The 20,155-nt window shown below is 43.3% G+C and overlaps 1 protein-coding gene and 2 long non-coding RNA genes across 3 annotated transcripts in view; 1 reads left to right on the top strand and 2 right to left on the bottom strand.

The window, feature by feature from the left end:
• LOC311529077 overlaps window positions 1–9,429 on the top strand; it is a 29,164-nt gene extending 19,735 nt beyond the window's left edge. Inside the window, exon 3 of the long non-coding RNA XR_014713765.1 lies at window positions 9,183–9,429. This is a non-coding gene — a long non-coding RNA (uncharacterized lncRNA). The remainder of the gene's footprint in view (window positions 1–9,182) is intronic.
• The window catches only part of TSNAXIP1 (translin associated factor X interacting protein 1), a 64,619-nt gene that overhangs the window by 44,233 nt on the left and 231 nt on the right, over window positions 1–20,155 (bottom strand). The window lies entirely within an intron of this gene.
• On the bottom strand, window positions 10,213–20,103 carry LOC311529076. Its single transcript, XR_014713764.1, has 3 exons — window positions 19,080–20,103; window positions 18,726–18,825; window positions 10,213–17,458 (listed from the first exon to the last, which is right to left on the bottom strand). It is a non-coding gene; the product is annotated as an uncharacterized lncRNA (long non-coding RNA).

Below are 20,155 nucleotides of genomic sequence, written 5' to 3'. Positions count from 1 at the left end.
AGTATTTGCAGAACTCCGTGGAGCAAAGATGTTTTCTACTCTTGATTTGCAGACCGCATACTACCAGGTTATGTTGCATGAAGATAGCAGAGACCTCACAGCATTTATTACATGAGGGACTATTTCGTTTTAAAGGTGTTCCATATGGTCTCGCATCTGCCCCAAGTGCTTTCCAAAAAATGTCATTGATTCTGAAGAATCAACATGGAATTCAGTGCTATCTGGATGATATTATCATGTTTGGAAATACTTTTGAGGAGCATGACAATAACCTGCAGTCTGTACTAAACTGCATCAGCAAAGCAGGCCTCAAGCTCAATAGGTCCAAATGCAAATTTAGACAAACTGAACTCTCCTTTCTGGGGCATATAATTTCACAGGCTGGACTAAAACCTGATCCAGATCATATCCTGGCAATTTCAAATGCTCCTCCTCCAACAGATTTGCAAACCTTACATTCCTTCTTGGGTCTTACCCCCGGTATGCAAAATTCATTCCCAATTATGCTTCTGTCATTGAACCATTACGAGAATTACTATGGAGAAGTTCAACCTTAGTGTGGACAATGGATGCACAAGCTAGTTTCGAAACGGTGAAAGACTTGATTGTACATAGTTCAGTACTTGCACTATTCAGTCCTGCATTGCCCACAATTGTAACTACTGATGCTTCTGATTATGGACTTGGGGCTGTCCTCACACAACTTCATGAGGACAACACAGAGAGGACTGTTGCATTCGTTTCGAGGACACTAAGTAGTGCCAAGAGGAAATATTCTACAGTCGAAAAAGAAGCACTTGCTTGTGTCTGGGCTACTGAAAAATTGAGAACTTACCTGTGGGGCTGCACATTCAAGTTGAGCACAGACCACAGCCCTTTGATGATGTTGCTCACCATGAAAGGACAGGGAAGAGCAGGATATTGTATTGCTAGATGGTCTGCAAGACTACTCCTTTTCAATTAGGAACTCATAGAATCATAGAATATCAGGGTTGGAAGGGACCCCAGAAGGTCATCTAGTCCAACCCCCTGCTCAAAGCAGGACCAATTCCCAGTTAAATCATCAACTAGCATAAATCATCAACTAGCATATAAGCCTGGAAACCAAAATGTGGTAGCTGATTGCCTTCACCAGATGGTCCACTGGAGGATGAGGATGTAGTAGTTGTGCATATTACAAGCACTCTTACTGCAGTTACAAAAGAACAATTTCAGGCTGCTTGTTCAGCGTGTCCAATTCAACAAAAACGACGGGAATTTCTGACAAAGAGACGGCCCAATAACCCTAAAAACCTTGACCCAGTTTTGCTGCCTTATTTTAGAGTTCGGGATTAACTTTCTTTGCTTGATGGTTGTGTGCTATGAGGTACACACCGGCTACTTGTGCCAGAAGAGTTACAGTCAAAACTCATACACCTGGCGCACAATACTCATCAAGGAATTGTCAGAACCTAACAATGACTGTGGGAGCTGTATTGGTGGCCAGGGATGGACTCTCAAACTGAAGCACTCATAAAATCCTGTGTCACTTGCCAAATGCATGATAAGACAGCAGAGACAGGTACCCCTCCATTACAGCCTGATCCTCTTCCTGAATCTCCATGGGAAAAAGTGGTGATTGACACTGATACTGCTCCAAGTGACTGCCGTTATGCCATCACTTTAATAGACTATTTCAGTAAATGGCCTGAGGTAGGGTTTACATTACAAATCTCTTCTGCTACAGTAATTAAATTCCTCTCTCCAGTTTTTAGCAGGGAAGGTTACACCAAAGAACTGGTTTCAGATAATGGTAGTCAATTTACTTCCCTGGAGTTTGCAAAAAGAAAAGGAGTACTATTGGCACCTTAGAGACTAACCAATTTATTTGTTTAGTCTCTAAGGTGCCACTAGTACTCCTTTTCTTTTTGCGAATACAGACTAACACGGCTGCTACTCTGTTCCCTGGAGTTTGAAACTTTTCTAGCAGAGAGGAACATTTTACACAGAAGGTCATCCCTATATTACCCTCAAGCCAATGGGGAAATCGCACAATTTAACAGAAGTTTGAAAGAGTTTGCAAACGGCTAAACTGGAAGGACGATTGTGGATAACCTTTGCTACTGATTTCTTGCAAGCATACTGGGCTACGACATGCCACAATGCAAAGATCACCCGCAGAATTACTGCATGGGAAACAGATGAATACTAAACATTGCTGGATTGTTAAAGGCACGACCTGATGCCCCAACTGAGGATGATGTGAGGAAAAACAGTTGAACAGAACCAAGCAAAGTATAAGGCTTTCACAGAGAAGCGGCAGGGTGCTAAGGAACGAAAATTTGAGTATGGTTCCTTCGTTAGAATTCGAAAACCTGGAATTTTATGCCAAGGGGACCATAAATTCACAAAAAGAAAAGGAGTACTTGTGGCACCTTAGAGACTAACAAATTTATTTGAGCATAAGCTTTCGTGAGCTACAGCTCACTTCATCGGATGCATTCAGCTCCTCTTAAAATCATAGAGACCTTACACCTATCGACTTTCTGATGGGCGGGTATGGAATGCTTCTTATCTTGCACCTACCAACACCCAGACTGCATTGGATGACTTCACAGTAGTATCAATACAACAAGACACTGCACTGGAATCAGGGCTTGAGAGACAGCCTGTCAGACCCAGACAACCACCTGTCTGGACTAGAGACTTATGTAGTATCTACAGTGTTTTTTCAGTGTAATATTTCTGCCAACAGTGTAGTGTCTTGTTTCATATTTGTTCCTGTGGTTAGAACAACAATGTTTATTTTAATTGGGAGAGCTTCTTAAGAGAGGAGGGAATGTGGTGTTTAGATGCTGCTTGTAATTATTAGAACTGGGAGCACTGGCTGTTGGGAGTCTGAAAGGACAGTAAACCGGAACAGGGGGTGGAGTTGAGGAGGCAGAGTGAGAGCTACCGAGGGTGCAGCAGCAACTTGGTAAAGAGGTTTCCACTTTAAAAATAAAGTCCTGTTGAAGTTTGTTAGTACCTTGCCTGGTTGTTACAACAGAAGGGAGGCTCACCTGCAGCCTCAGGGAAAAGGCGGGCGGCGCGGGTGGCAGGAGTGCGGCGAACATGGGTGGGCGACTCAGGAGGAGCATCGGGCAGCCAGCCAGAGAGAAGCGGCGCTTTAAAGGGGAAACTGCTGCTTCCCTCCGATTGCCCCTGCTCCTCCTGAGTCCTCCGCCCATGTTTGCAGGGCCACATTCTGAAAGGGGCTTTAGAGGAGGGCCTGTCAGGGGGCGGGGGTGTGGATAGGGGGCGGGGCAGTCAGGGAGCAGGGGGTTTGGATTGGGGGTGTGGTTAGGGGCAGGGGGTCCCAGGAGGAGGTGGTCAGGGGACAAGGAGAATGGGGGGGTTGGATGGGTTGGAGGTTCTGAGTGGGGCAGTCAATGGGTGGGAAGTGGGATAGGGTGAATAGGGTTAGGGTTTTGGGAGGCACAGCCTTCCCTACCCAGCCCTCCATACAGTTTTGGAACCCTGATGTGGCCCTCAGGCCAAAAAATTTGCTCACCCCTGCTCTAGATCCTCTTCACAAGTGATAACAATTGTATCCTGGACTACAGTGCAGAAGGTTAGATCCAAAAGGTAGAATCTGCTCGGTATAATGTCAGCACAGTAATGTTTAGCAAAACTGGAGTTACAAGAAATGCTAGTTGATTTGACACAGGATGCTTCTCAGCCACTGTCAGACAGAGATCCTGTAGAGGCAAGAGGTCAATACCCACAATTTTCACTTAATGAAGGCTGCTTTTACTACATGTAAAAATCCAGTTTTCTCATATCATCCACTAAGGCTGAAGTTCTGTAAATTTATATTAGTAAACAACCACACATTTATTTAGGATGTAAATAAAACTAAATACCAAAGAAAATGCACGTAAACAAAAAGAGCAGGTCAGCATAAGAGTTACATAAATCAATACAGGGCATTTTCAAAATTGGTCACAAATCTAGCATTTCTTATTGCAAGCAAAAATAAGTCACTTCTAAGGTGCATGTAAGATACTCCACATGTAACTTAATATAAATATTTTGTAAATACAAGTAGATAAGACTATATGGTGGAAGAAAGAAGCAAATATCTAAACTCAAAAATTTCTGTTATGTTAAAATGTAAATGCTCTAGCAAAAATATAGGTTTCAAGTTATAAACTGTTATGAGTTCTATAGTTTGGAACTTACTGTCTTGTGTGCATTTAAAACTTACTTCCTAATATTGCATTAAACATTTTTTTACATTTAATTTATACTTCATCTTTCTTCGGCATCACTTAGAAGCCTTTGATATTGATCCCCTGGATATCTTGACAGGTAGCTAATGGACAGCTGCTTGAATCACTTATGGTCTCTTGCTTCAGGTCTGGTTTCATCTTGCTTTTGTAATCTGGTTGGGTTTTGCCTTCTTTTGATTGGGGTGGCCTAGATCCAGGATTGCTTCTTAAATATACCATGCTAAGCAAAATTGGCTTCTTAGGTCACTCTACAAACCCTGTCATCTCCACTGGGTGCTATTATAATCTCCCTGAATTCAGCAGAACTCTGTCCCTGAAATATCTGATAACTAACTTTCAATGAACTGTTAGAATAAGATTTCTAGGTAATTGTAGTGAAGCCATAAAGGCTGTTGTTGAGGAACATATGATGCATTGATTGATGGGTCAGGAGCTCTTTGTATTCTCGCCCTTTACCCTTACTTCCTAATCTTAAAGACTGTTTCTGTTTATAGTTGTTATCTAAGGCTGTTTATAACAAGTCTTCTCACTCTCCATGATAGTGGTGTTACTGGATGATAATTGCAATTACTTGCATCCTGGGTCTCTCAACCACTCTTGACAGATTTTTCATGAGTTTACTAATAAGTATCTGCAAAATCCTGGTATAATTAGAGTTGGCTGATATCCCTCTAATTATCTTGTTGCAATGAAGAATGAAAACAGGGAGGCAAATGGCCTTGGTTCTCATACTCAGGGGATGTTTTTGAGGGTTTTTTTCTAGGATCATTTACCAAAATACTGATTAAAACTTGCAGATGTTTCCTATCTGTTTCACTCTCAATCACTGTGTTTTTCAGGAAATTTAGAAAATATTAATACTCATGTTTTTTCAAGCCCAGGGTAATGATTCCTACACTAGCTTTATAAACCTACTTGCAGCTATAAATGTACAGTAAATTAAAGCAATCAAATAGTGCATAAATAGCTCATGAGTCAATCAACTCCTTCTCCTGTGACCCTGGAGCTTAATTCAAAGCTTATTACCTTGTTTGTGTAGTATAATCCCTGGAATAAAAAGTGGAAAATCAGGTCATTTTATGACTGCAAAATCTTTGCTGTAACGCAAGTAGAAGTCATTTGCCAGGATTGCAAGTTTTATGGAATCATAAGATGGATCATGGAAGCCATTTAAAAACCCATGAAACCTAAGATAGCCTCTTCAGTCTAATTCCCTTCCTAATTATAGTTAAATATGAAAAACTATTTTAAAGCAACATTAAGGAATTTACTTACATCAACAAAAGCCAAGATTAAAAGGCCATCACAGGTGACGACTACACTCATAAGAACATAAAAATGGCCCTACTGGGTCAGTCCAAGGGTCCATCTAGCCCAGTATCCGGTCTTCCGACAGTGGCCAGTGCCAGGTGCCCCAGAGGGAATGAACAGATCAGGTAAGCATCAAGAGATCCATCCCTTGTCGCCCATTCCCAGCTTCTGGCAAACAGAAGCTAGGGACACCATTCCTGCCCATCCTGGTTAATAGCCATTGATGGACCTATCCTCCATTAATTTATCTAGTTCTTTTTTGAACCCTGTTCTGGTCTTGGCCTTCACAACATCCTCCTCACTTAGCCTTAGGAAACTGCACTGACAATGTTCTTATCTGTGGGATTAAGGGGAGGTTCCAGCAATGAGGAGGTTAAATGAGTCGAAAAGCATTCCACTCCTGACCCAACCACCTTCAAGAAACCCTTTTAATTCCCAAAACATCTCACCCCATTGGTCCACGTCCCAAACTGCACAGATTAGCTAGCATCCACTCTTTATCATCTTATTATTTATTTGCATTGTGGTGATGTTTAGAATAGTGGTTCTCAAGTGATGGCCCACGGGTTGCTTGTGGTCCAATCAGCACACAGATGTGGCCCATGTGACATCCTCAGGGCCATACAAGTAGTGTATATATATTGTGTGGCTGCAGCCCACATAACACACACATATGCAGCCCACAATGGTAAAGAGTTGAGAACCACTGGTCTAGAGGCTCCAATCAGTGGTCAAAGCCCCTTTGTACTAGACACTGTACAAACATATAACAAAGGGATGAACCCTGCCCTGAAAGGCTTTTAATCTAAGTATAAAAAAGCCAGGTGGTCAAATGACCAAAGCCATCTACTCAGAACTGGCCAATTTTCCAAGGGTTATCACATCCTGCTTTTCCTATGTATTGAAGCACCCCTGATGCAAACATTAAGCACTGCTCTGAAACCCTGCCAACACCTACAACAAGAAAGGGGAGTTAAGTCCCAAGTGGCATTCTTAACCATTCCACTAAAAATGGGGCCACAACATTATTTATTAAAGGAAAAACCTAGCAGCAGCAGCACAGCACAGACTGAGGGCTTGTCTACACTACTGCTTAAGTCGATGTAAGTTATGTTGCTTGGGGGTGTGAAAAAAACATCCCTCTGAGAGACGTAACTTACATCGACTTAAAGCGGCACCTACACTGAGCTATGTCAGCGAAAGAAGCAGAGTAATTACGTCAACGTAATGCATCTTCACCAGACACGCTACATCAGCGCTGCAGAACCAATTTAGCGCGGTAATGAAGACAAGTCCTGAGACCTTACACTAACAAATCAGAGCAAAGCCTTGGTCATACATACTATGTAAAAGGTCACACCCACATTGCAGAATAAAGAATAGAAAGGATCTCTTTGGTAGTGTCTCTAAAGTGAACCCTTATCTTTAACGTAGAACTTGTGTCTTGAAATGGTAATATTCAAAAATATTCACCATCAAAGCACTCAGCATACCATCATCATATTGGACATTGGGGTACTCTAGATTAGATGGATTATAGATTTATTCCAAAATGGCATTTCCTTCATCCATTGATTCATGTGAAATCAATGGAATTTCAGGGTGAAGGAACAACCCTGTAGGAACTTTAAAACATTTAAAAATATTTTGTTTATGCAGGCCACTGCAAGTAACCTCCTAGGACTGTCCCCATAGGCATTCAACAGAGCGTAGAGGGTGCCCACCCAAATGTTTCCTAAAGCAAAGTACTAAACAGAATGGAAAAGAATAACGCATGCTATGCAATTACTGAACTAAGAGTGGTAGGTCCCTGTGATACCTGTTATGAAAATTATTGGCACATCCATGGATAGATCTGAAGAGGCTAAGTGAAGAAGTAAAATGGGAAAGGTATATTCTCTCCACTGTAGGGACTATAATCTCCAAATTAGCTTGTGCAACAATATGTTCGCTAGTGTTGATGTCTGGGTAATGGAACAGAATCCAAGCTGAAAACTTTTATGATACAGTTCAGAAGGTATCATTTTTGTAACCTCTTGTTTGGCATCACAAGCATCCCGGCAATTTTCCACAGGAAAATTGGAGATTCTCCAAGGTTGGGAGGGAATGGAAGTTCATATGGATGACATTTTAGTTGATAGGGGAGTCAGAGAAAGAGCATCATAAACCAATAGCAGAATATGCACCAGGGAAGTCCCGAGTAGTAGATGACAGTGGGGTAAGCCCAGCTCATCTGTTTATCGGTCAAGAGATCATAACAAAATTGCCAACCTTCATCCCAAGTGGCTCTACTTAAAGGATCTGAGGTAGAGATGCCAAATGTAAAATCTCAGGCTTTATCCTTTAAACATTAGAATGCAACTAACACTTACCCAAGCTTAAACAAGGAGACCCAGTCCAAATAAAACTAAATTGGGAAAGATATTGGACAACTCCAGTTGTTAATGCATGAAGCTGCACCCCAAGATCCTGCATGGTTCAGGCTAATAGAGGTACAAAGAATCTTGAAGAATGACTGGCAGGTAACCAACACAACTGATTCCAACCACAGATGCATGTTTCCCTTATAGCAATAGCACTCACAGCTGGAGTGAATGGGTGAATTCAGTAAATCTACTGAACCAGAACCTACATCTTTGGGATTTGATAATCCAGATCAATCAGCTGGACAAAACCATTCTCAATCACAAAACTGTGAAGCTAGTGACTCAGCTGGGTAATTTGTTGTTAAAGATTATTTCTTGTTACAGGTTGTTTATACAAAAAACCCAGGATGGATAAAAATCAATGATTTTTTTTTAATCTGACTTTTTTTATTTAAATCAAATTTTTTTGATAAGTTTTTTCCCTCAAAAAGCATTTTATCTAAAGATAGTTTTAATTAAGATACATTATTGCTCAAAGATATATCATCATGGAGTAGGGATTATAAATTCTAATTATATAGTATGAGACAATATATTCCTGTAATGTTTAAAAAAAGTTTTGTAAATGAGTTCCAATAGTTAGTGGATTAGGGACCCAATCTTATAGGGTTCCACAGGCTTCTGTATAGATTATTTAGGCTAATCTTTCTGTCTACCCAATGGGACTCAGTGCTCAGTCTAGAACAGTGGTTCTCAAAGCCGGTCTGCTGCTTGTTCAGGGAAAGCCCCTGGCGGGCCGGACCGATTTGTTTACCTGCCGCATCGGCAGGTTTGGCCGATTGCAGCTCCCACTGGCCGCGGTTCACTGCTCCAGGCCAATGGGGGCTGTGGAAAGGGCGGCCAGCACGTCCCTTGGCCCATGCCGTTTCCCACAGCCCCCATTGGTCTGGAGCGGCGAACCGCAGCCAGTGGGAGCAGTGATTAGCCGAACCTGCGGAGGCGGCAGGTAAACAAATGGGTCCAGCCTGCCAGGGGCTTTCCCTGAACAAGTGGCCAGACCAGCTTTGAGAACCACTGGTCTAGAATACACCATCAGAGATGCTTAGTTTTGCAGTTCTCAAACTGTGGATTTGTGTCTCCAGAGGTAGCAAGATGCTTGTTAACAGCAAAAATGTTTTTAAAAAAATAATATATAAAGGTGAGAAATAACTGACCTCAACTCTATTGTCCCTCTGCAAATTTGTGTACACAGAGTCTATCCCTTACCTCTCTCTAAAACTGTGAAGTTTCAAAAAGTTCAATGAATAGAAGATTGTTGGGAGCAGAACATTGGACAAGGAGAAGTCTGGAGATAAATGTGAGACGCGAGGGACATATGCTTGTTTTGTTAAAATATTATATGTTTGCTGTTGAAGAAAAAAATCCAGAATACTTAACATTTAAACAATTTAAATGTCTGTCTGGTGATGTTCTCATCCCAATACAGCATGGCAAGAAAATCCTCCAAATATTAATGATAGTTCACCTCTCAATGACTTCATAAACATCTGCCTCAATTGCCTTTGGTAAATGAAATAACCAAACAATCATTCATTTTCTGATATAGCTGTAAAACTAATCTGAAAAGTTTTCAAAATAAATATTGTTTAAAAATGTATAGTGTGTACCTTCTAAAAATGAAACCTACATCTATCTCTGAGTTGTGAAGAATATGTATTAAGGTTATATTAACCAACAAGAATGCACTCTTATGTAGAAAACCACGATTAAATAGAGTCTTCCTGACTAGTGATTTAAACCAAATCCACCCTGAAAAAACCTCAAACAAACAAAAAACCAAACCTATTTTATTCATTTTAATAAAGTTCCTTGTTCAGTATTAGAAGAAAGCAACTCTTTCTGAGATTCTTTACTAATGTCATATAACAGTACATGCCAAAAATGTGAATAGAATATGGTAGGGCAACATCCTCAGGGTTCTAAGTACCTAGATTGTTCTTAACTGACCACTTTGTTTCAAAATGAAATTAAGAGAGCAGAGATCACTGTTCATGAAACAAAATCAAAATGCTTCCTCTATTTACAGCCACATTTAACTATTAAAACAATTGCAAGAACTAGGCTGACAATAAGGCTTATTCCAAACTAGGAAGCAAACAAAAAAAAGCCATGCTCAGGGAAAGCAAAATCAATGCTTACCACATGGAAAAGACTGGTAGAGAGAAAAATGTTATCTTTAGACTTTGTAAAGGGAATAAATTATAAACAATTGAAATGTTAAATGAAAATATTAAAGAGTGTACTTTTTATTGTAAATGTGTATAATTGTGGCTAACACAATGTTATACATTGACAGAACAAAACCTATCATCTACGGCATAAGACTGGGATATTCTGAAGTATTGCAATAGGAATATATCTGCATACCAACTGTCCTTCATTAGGAGCCTATGGCCAGGATGATCTGTGATAATATCAGATCTCGACCTTCCAAGGTGGTGTTAATATTAAATTTACTCCTGGGGGAATTCTGTACCACTGTGCACATGCAGAATTCATGTCCCCCTGCAGATTTTTTTCACCACAGAATACAGATTCTGTTGGAGAGGTGATACAGTTACACCTTTAGCCCACCAAGGACTGCTGTGGCACCAGAAGAGAGGGCAGCCGGCAGCTGTGTTCCTCACAGCTGGGCCAAGTGAGGAGTCATGGGAGAGACAGAGTGGGGCACATGGGTTGCTGGAGGGTATGTCACAGACTGGGGTTCAGAATGGCTAGTGGGGGACAGAATGGGGTGCAGGCTCAGGAGCTAGTGGCATGACAGCATTGAGCCAGGGGCTAAACGGGGGTGTGTGTTGCAGGGCCACATGGGGTTGGGGGAGGCGGGTGCAGGGAAAATGTGCTGACTGAATGGAAGAGGCTAGAGGTCAGCCAGGGTCTGCATGGGGGAAGCTCCCCAACTCCCAAAGAATCCTTCCCCCCACTGAAAAAAATCCATTCCATATTTCTCCCACTCACACCCAACAACCCTCCAGATTCACCCCCAGGCTCCTTCCCTCTCCCTCAGCTCCTCTGTTACCCCTTACCCCCCCAAGCCTTTGCACTGTCTCTGGGAGGTTCGAGAAATATGTTTCGGTATTGTAGTTTGAACAAATTATTACTCAAAGTTCTGGACTAATATGCCTTGTAAGGAATCTCTGTCAACAAACGTATCCTGAGTCTTTTTTGTGTGTGTCTCTGTATTGTTACAGACATTCTTGTTGACAGGTATTTTGAAATAAATTATGCAAATAACCAAAGCTAATGTGATTATCTTGTGTTACACTGACAACTAAAATATGCAGAATTTTAAAATACGGTGCACACAGTTTGTAATGTTTGGGCGCAGACTTCCCCTAGGAGTATCCATCCAGCGGTGACCATCGTGCTGTAGGGCTGGAGCGGCTCACAGGTGGAGGAGGCACAGAGGCAGCTCCTTCAAGTGCCAACAGCAATTTCTGCAAGCCCTGCCTTACTCCCAGGCAGAGGAACCTGACCCATCGTGTCCTGCCCACGCAGCACACCCGTCACTGCACCCAGCTCATCCTACTTGTATGGAGCCCGCAGAAGCCGCTGCGTAAATAACCCCCTGAGCAGTGGTTTCTCCAGGAATTTAAATTAGGGGGGTGTTTGAATTTACAGGGGTGTGTGTGTCAGGGCCAATGAGGAGTGAGACTGTGAGGGTGAAGGTGCGCTGTATGGCACCATAGTAAAAACTGAAAAAATGTTTCATGACCATTTTATTAGATTTAACTCGTGTTTTAAAATCATCACACAAATTAAAGTTGGCTACTCAAGCCTCCTATGAAGCACTACGTCTACATCCTTCTTGGTTTCTTGTTATAATTTTGCACAACTCAGTTAATGAACTTCTTGAATGCAATGTGTTCATCTTTGGTGGCTTCTCGTGTGTCCGGTACTTCCATTCTTTCAATTGATATGCTCATTAGTTCATTCACATGATCAGAACGAAGACTACTTCTTTCAGAACACAAAATTATATTCAATGATGAAAAAGAACGCTCAATTGTAGCTGTTGTGACTGGGAGTAGCAAGAGATGAATTCCTACTTCTTTCATCCCAGAAAACATAGCACAAAGATCAGGTCGAGTCATTAGCGATGATAAAAAAAGAAGTTGAAGTCAAATCTTCATTCATTCGTCGTATGATATTCCACTCTGTGTTCAAATTCTCTATTCTGTCCTGAGCACATGGCAGCCCCATTGCTGGTAGTGCCTCACTCCAGTCACCTGCCTGTGTTTTATAGGACAGGCATCTGTAAAATCTACGTAGAGGTTGAGTAGAATCTAGAAGTCGCTGTTGTAGATTTTTAAGAATCAAGTCTGTGTACTTTTTCAGTTGTCTTAAACACTTCTTGTCCTCTTCACTTAAGGATTCAATATAAATGCCTTCATTAGTCAACTTCTGGACTGAAGTCTTTGCTTCTTCCAGTACTTTTCCAGCATGCGATGAAGTGAGCTGTAGCTCACGAAAGCTCATGCTCAAATAAATTGGTTAGTCTCTAAGGTGCCACAAGTACTTCTTTTCTTTTTACTTTTTCAATGGATAGCTCTCTGATTGATCCAAATGTAGCTTCTATTGCTGGACAAAGATCTACTACTGTTGTAGCAGATGTCTGGATGGCATTGTTTAATGACCCAAGCGGTTTCAACAGTAGACTTATGAGAGAGAGAATGGCAATAGTCTTCTCTGAACGTAATAGCAAAAGTAATCCACCAGCCTCACTACTTAGATCCATCCCATCTTGGTAGATACTTTCCAAAGCCAGTAATAACGGCTGGAGTAATTTTAAGACAACAGCCAAGGATCGCTCATGAGAAAGCCAGAGGGTTTTCCCAGGTTGGACTAATATGAACTTCAGTCCCAGTGTATCTTCTATATTTTCCAAGATATTTAGTCTTTTTGGACTCTTGCTGAAAAAAGAATATAATGAAGACATGAAATTTATAGCTTTTTAAATGTCTTTTGAAGATTCTGCAGCTCATACTAGTGCTAGTTGGAGTAGATGGCCTCTGCAGTGTGTATAGGAGAGATTAGGATTACACTTTTCTCTGAGCAAAGCTCGTACTCCACCATGTCTTCCAGTGAAGTGTGCAGCTCCATCAAATGCACAAGCAGTCATCTGTTTGGGGTCCAATTGACAAGCATTTAACTCTTCTAAGATGTGGGTTGTTACAGATGCAGCCAATGTGTCTTCTATAACTTGAACATCTAGAAATGCCTTTACTGGCCTACCACTGACATCAAGATAACGTACTGTGACAAAGTTCCTCCTCTACCTTGGTGGGTCTTACGCTTATTGGCGGATTTGCTCACCTTGGAGCTTCATAGCAGCCCTCAGTTTGGCCATTTTTGTAAACCCACAGTCCAGGTTAACTGCTCCTGTGCCTGACCAGGAGTTGGGAGGTTTGGGGGGAACCCGGGCCCGCCCTCTACTCTGGGTTCCAGCCCAGGGCCCTGTGGAATGCAGCCGTCTAGAGTGCCTTCTGGAACAGCTGTGCGACAGCTACAACTCCCTGGGCTACTTCCCCATGGCCTCCTCCCAACCCCTTCTTTATCCTCACCATAGGACCTTCCTCCTAGTGTCTGATAATGCTTGTACTCCTCAGTCCTCCAACAGTATACGTTCTCACTCTCAGCTCCTAGCGCCTCTTGCTCCCAGCTCCCTTTTTTTTTTTTCCGGAGCACCATGATTTATTGTCCTTGTGCACATACCTTCCCCAGCTGAGTCACCTCACAAGGAATCGTTTTTTTCCCCTTTCAGCAGAAGCCCCGGTTTTGGCCTCTGGTTTACAGCAGACTAAAGCATTACCAATGCCACACAGTCACCAGCCCACGCATGGATTTGCTCAGGCACAGCAGGTGAAGGCTGCGGTGAGAACAGGGGACGGTCCTTTCAACAGAGGCAAGAGCTGGGGCTGGCAGGTACAAGTGACACAATTAAAAAGAAAAATCGATAACCATTCCTGGAAGCACAACACACAACATCCATATCCATGTTACAATCCCCAGTACGGTCCTGATTGGGTGCTGGGCTGCACAGAGGCACTGTCCGTGCCAAGATCACTTTGGTTTGCGCCATCTCACCAGACCAGAAGCATGGGCTGGAGAGGCAGTGTGCAGAGCTGGCAGGAGGGGACACCAGGCCCCAAGGCAGAGCAGAGCAGGGACTCTGGCAGGAGTCTGCCTTTTCTGCCCAGAGCAGCTCCCAGAATAGTGCGTGGCTTTGACACGCACAAAAGCGCACCCACAGGAGGTCAAGGGCTGCGGTCTGCTATGCTGCATTGTCCAGCTAGAGCAGACCCCTACCCACGCCCAGGAGAGCCTTGCTGTCCAAAGCAAATCAAGGGTCCTCCACTGTTGCGTGAGAGGTTGTTTTGCTGAAAAAGGTTTTTTACATCCAGCTGGTTTACAAGGGAAGAGGAGATGTCAACGGATTCTGATTCTCCACCCACTCAGTGTAAAGTCTCACTCATGAGCTACACTGGTGCTCAGCGAGAAGAGGGGAAAGGGGCCTGATCCTGCCCTCTGGGGGCCTAATTCTGGTCACTAACTCATATAAGTCAGGAGTAACTCCAGTGAAACCAAGGGAGCCGCACTATAGCGGAGAGGAGAATCAAGCCCCGAACCTGTGCAGAGAGTACAAGTGCGCGTGCCTCAGTCGGGTTTCTTTACTACTCACAGCTGCAGAGAATCCCAACACAGGAGCGTTTCCCCGCAGGGCTGATCAGACACAGGCAGTGCAGGATGGTGGAGAATCAAACCTGGCCCATCCCTTTAAACCAGCTGCTATCTACAGGTGAGAGTAGCTCTTGATATGCATCAAATGAAACACCCCAACACGTAGTATACATATTAAAAACCACACACATCCGACCGGGCTCGTTACAGCACTAGAGAGCTGGAAACGGAGCCATTTAAATTGCGCCATGATATAAAACTCCCCCTGCCCTGCCCCCACGCCAGATACCCCTGGCAGACCCAGGTGGCCCAAGCTGTGATGTTCAGCTCTGACCACCCAGCCACGCTTGCGAGCAGCAGGATTGCTAAGGCCCTGGCTTGGATTCCACAATCACCAACACACATCTGTATAAATGACACACTAGTATATTAAGAAAAGGCCCCCACACTGCAGAGAAAGCCAGACCTTTGTGTTACTGTCTCACTGATAACTGTACCAAAGCTTAAACAATAGCGATCTGGCTTCAGAAGGCTGTTTGCTCAATGCCAATCTACACGGCGGCACTAAACAATGGGCTAGTTACTCCCACTCAGGGCTGGCTCCCTGGACAGCTTCTCCACTGAGCTTCTGTCAGAATTAACAGATCGCTCTCCCTAGTCCAAAACCAAACCAAGCAGCCAGCAGGGGAGGGGGGCACTGAGTCCTGCTTGGACACGTCTTTGAGCTTTTCACACAGATATTTCACTCCTTTGCCAAGGCTAGGTAAGTGCTAATGCATGCATTTGGTGGGATCTACACCCCCGATATGCCACTGGATTGTATCCAGGGCTGACCCTGCGATGTTTTAAAGCGCTCTGTGGCGAGTAGCGAGTGGAAGTAGGGTTAGGCACCAGCCAAAGCAGGTTGTTGCAGTCTGTGGTAATTGACCCCAGGTTCTTCCCCTGCCTCCCTGGTTTGTGAAATGCAATTTACAAGTTATATGCTCCAGGCAGCTGCTGGACATTCAGGTCCTGATTCAGCAAAGCACTTCAGCCTCTGCTGAAGCTTTAGGCTCCTGTTGAAGTGTTTACTGAGCTGGGGAATGAGACCAATTCAGATGCTCAACGGCAAGGTCAGAGCCGCTGAAATGCTAAGACCGAAAGGGAACTGTTTTGTCACAAAAATCCTGCTCCAAATTCACCCCAGGGGGAAGCCAGAGTCACCCAGGGACAGGCTGTTTGTGTTTAAATGAGCTTCCAGGGAGCGCAGCTACTGCTGGGAGATAACGCCACGCCCAAGACAGGGCTAGGCAGACTGGTCTCACACCATAAGCGTGGTGATATCTGGCAGCTGCAGCAGGTCCTGGAGTCTCCCTGCCAAGCTAAGAGACCAGTGAGTCAGAGAAATGAGGGCAGGATGTGGCCCGAAGGGGCTGAGATGAAGGACCCATCTCCACTATTCAAGAGCGATCTTGTTCCCCCAGCACCAATAAAAGCACAATTCCATTTTATGAGAACAGGACTTTCACCATCGCCCCGAACCTGGCTGGATTCTGAATCCAGAACATGGCTTGTGGGGCAGAAGAGACACAATCAAGATCCCATCTACACTACAAGAGGGAACAGTGCCGCAACAACAGCTGATATGCATTTGACAGTGTCAATGGGCCCTCGGAGGGAATCCTGCAGGGATGACGCTTCCTCACCTCCCACCAACCACCCAGCTCCTTACAAACGCACCACAAACTGAAGTGAGCTCCTTTTTAAAACCAGGTGCCCTGATTAGCTCGCCTTAATTGATTCTAGCAGCTTCTTGATTGGCTGCAGGTGTTCTAATCAGCCTGTCCGTCTTAATTGTCTCCAGAAGGTTCCTGATTGTTCTGAAACCTTCCCTGTTACCTTATCCAGGGAAAAGGGACCTACTTAACCTGCTTTCTATTACTCTATTCTATTACTCTCCTGTAGCCATCTGGCCCGACCCTGTCACAGTACACAATAACTTAATACTTGATGCCCATTTGCATCGGTGCATTCATCAGCCATGTATACAATTTTTTTGAATGTGGGGAGAGAGTTCTTCACTTTTTCAACTGTTGAATCTTCCACTGTTGCACCACATGTGTCTAGCCAGTCAGTTGAGTTTCCTTCAGAAATACAGTGAGTATTTTCTGGTCTTGTTCGGAACCAATGTTCAACTACAAGATGAACAAGTGACCATGCACTTCACATTGACCTCCAGTTTGTAGTGTGTGGTATCTCTTGCTTAAATAAAAAGTATAATACCACGGCCATGTTTGTTCACATGAACTGTGTTGTGTCTCCAGCATTCTTAACAGCCTCATTAAGTACTTGTAAAATTGGCTTTGAAAGTGGGCTTATAAGGCTTTCTGCATGTTGATGCAGTCCAGAGGCCTGGTGTTTTGCTGCCTTTTCACATAGTTTGTCATCATTGGCTTTGCTGATCGGTCTGACAAACCAAGCTTCTCCACTTTTACCAGTTATAGCATTGGAAAGCTTTCCTTCTTTGTAAGTTTTTCTGCAAGAAGTGCACCAGTAGCCATCTTTTGTAACTTCAATAAATGGGAACACTTTGACCGACAAACATCAGGAACTGCCTTTAGGTTTTAAAGACACTTTCTTCAGTAGGTAGCTGTATTTGTGCTTTGGGCTGGTTGGATGTAGATACACCACCAAGATGACATGTTGATATATTCAAGGTGAAGAACACATCAAGAACCAAGGTTAGTTTTTGAGGCCTTTGAGTGGAAAAATTATTGTATTTTTTTGTCTTTTCATTTTCACTTTGACCTACAACATATAAAAGAGATATGAATAAAGTAAATGTTTTGTTAGGATAATGCAAATTTAACACAAGGATAATGCAAAATACACCAAAACACATAACAGGTCTAGATTTCTAAAAAAATATAAATTAAAAAAAATGTATTTAATTTAAATTGACATTTGAAATGTAAGCCATCATGGGATAAGAGGGAAGTCCTCTCATGGATCAGGAACTGGTTAAAAGATGGGAAACAAAGGGTAGGAATAAATTATCAGTTTTCAGAATGGAGAAAGATAAATAGTGGTATCCCTGAGGGGTCCATACTGGGACCATTACTGTTCAACATATTCATAAATGATCTGGAAAAATGGGTAAACAATGAGGTGGAAAAGTTTGCAGATGATACAAAACTATTCAAGATAGTTAAGTCCAAAGCAGACTGCGAAGAGTTACAAAGGGATCTCACAAAACTGGGTGACTGGACAACAAAATGGCAGATGAAATTCAATGTTGATAAATGCAAAGTATTGGACGTTGGAAAACATAATCTCAACTATACATACAAAATGATGGGGTCTAAATTAGCTGTTAACACTCAAGAAAGAGATGTTGGAGTCATTGTGGATGGTTCTCTGAAAATATCCATTCAATGTGCAGCGGCAGTCAACAAAGCAAACAGAATGTTGGGAATCATTAAGAAAGGGATAGATAATAAGACAGAAAATATCATATTGCCTCTCTATAAATCCATGGTACGTACACACCTTGAATACTGTGTGCAGATCTGGTCACCCCATCCCAAAAAAGATATATTGGAATTGGAAAGGGTACAGAGATGGGCAACTAAAATGATTAGGGGTATGAAACAGGAGGAGAGATTAAAATGACTGGGAATTTTCATCTTAGAAAAGAGACGACTAAGGGGGGATATGATAGAGGTCTATAAAATCTTGACTGGTGTGAAGAAAGTGAATAAGAAATGTTATTTAATCCTTCACATAACACAAGAACTAGCAGTCTCCCAATGAAATTAATAGGCAGCAGGTTTTAAAAAACAAAAGGAAGTACTTCTTCACACAACATAAAGTCAACCTGCGAAACTCTGCCACGGGATGCTGTGAAGATCAAAACTATAACAGGATTAAAAAAAAACTCGATAAATTCCTGGAGCATAGGTCCATCAGTGACTATTAGCCAGGATGGGGAGGGATGCAACACCATGCTCTGAGTGTCCCTCGCCTGTCTGCCAGAAGCTGGGAATGGGCAACAGGGCTTGGATCACTTGATTACCTGTTCTGTTCATTCCCTCTGAAGCATCTGGCCTTGACCACTGTCAGAAGACAGGATACTGGGCTATATGGACCATTGGTCTGACCCAGTATGACCATTCCTATATAATAATAAAAACGTTTAGTACAGAAACTCACCAACATAATGACCTCTCAAGATAGCAACAATGTGAGATAACAACCCTGGCAAATAATGTATTCTAAAAATCTTGGCCTACTAGGAAACATATGTATATAAGTTTCCATTCCCAGTCATAAATCTAGCATTCTGGAGCAAAGTCACTAAAATATAGTCCCACAAACAAATGTTTATTTAACGTGCCCCTCACTTTTCCCTCCACCGCACCCCACTCACCGGTGTTGTCCTTGGTCAGTGGAGACTCAGAGTTCAGAGGTGCTTTCAAGTGAGTTCACCTCCCAGGTGGGGGGTAAGAAGGCACCTTGCTCGTTCCTCCAGCTGCTCACTGTTCGCTCTGGCCACTGTTGTTCGTTGTGCCATGTTCACTCCACTGCTCTGTTGCCAATGGCCCTGTGCAGTCACCTTCTGCTGCCACCTGCCACTGTGACCTCTGCGAGTCAGTCTCTTGCGGTTCCGCCGGCTCTCAGTGATTTCAGCTGAGATCTCAGTGGGGGAACCTCACTGCTGGTGCAGACTGGGCCGTCTCTTCCACAGAAACACTATCCCCACAGCAGGACTAAGCACTTAGACCTGATTATCAGTGACTTCAGCTGTAGTGGTCACTTAACAGAACAAAAGATTCTCTATGGAGCCTAATCAGCTCTGTCTTTAAACAGTGGAGAGGGGCAGGTCAAATGGTACTTGTGACTCAGGCAGACCCTCAAGCAAAACACTTGTCCCCACCCTCTCTCTTGATGCCCTCAATCAGCACAGGCTAAGGACAGTTCTACTGCCCTTTACTCATACAATAAGAATAACAACATTTCATTACTCCCCCCCCCACGCATTCAAGTGATTTGTAACCCAACCCCAGCCAAAATCTATTACTTGGGCAAGGCAGCTCTGTTTGCTGGATACCTAGGTAGATTAGCTGTGAATGTAAATACAACCTGGTCCTGAAGCCTTCCCCCCCAGCCCCCAGCTCATCACTAGCTGTCGGGGGGGGGGCTCATTTAGACTTTGCTTCCAAATCATAATTTGAAATTATTAGGTTGGCCAACATCGGGGACATGCATGCACTGACACGGTCATAAAAACAACAGCTGTAGAAGGAAGCTAGTCCATGCTCACACTTCTCAAATTATTCTACTTTTTCAGATACACGTCTTTTACCAGACACTGCACCTGCTTTTAAAGTGAGTATTAATGTTTCAGTGTCAAGTCACGTTTCCAAACAGTCGCTACATTGGCATGTAACTAGTTCGCGGGACGGGGGGGCTGGGCCTGGGGCGGGGGCGGGGGGGGGGGTAGGG

The sequence above is a fragment of the Lepidochelys olivacea genome (genome assembly GCF_965140295.1).
Source record: "Lepidochelys olivacea isolate rLepOli2 genome assembly, chromosome: 12".
Lineage (NCBI taxonomy): Eukaryota > Metazoa > Chordata > Testudines > Cheloniidae > Lepidochelys > Lepidochelys olivacea.
This window is presented reverse-complemented; position numbering and strand designations above follow the sequence as displayed.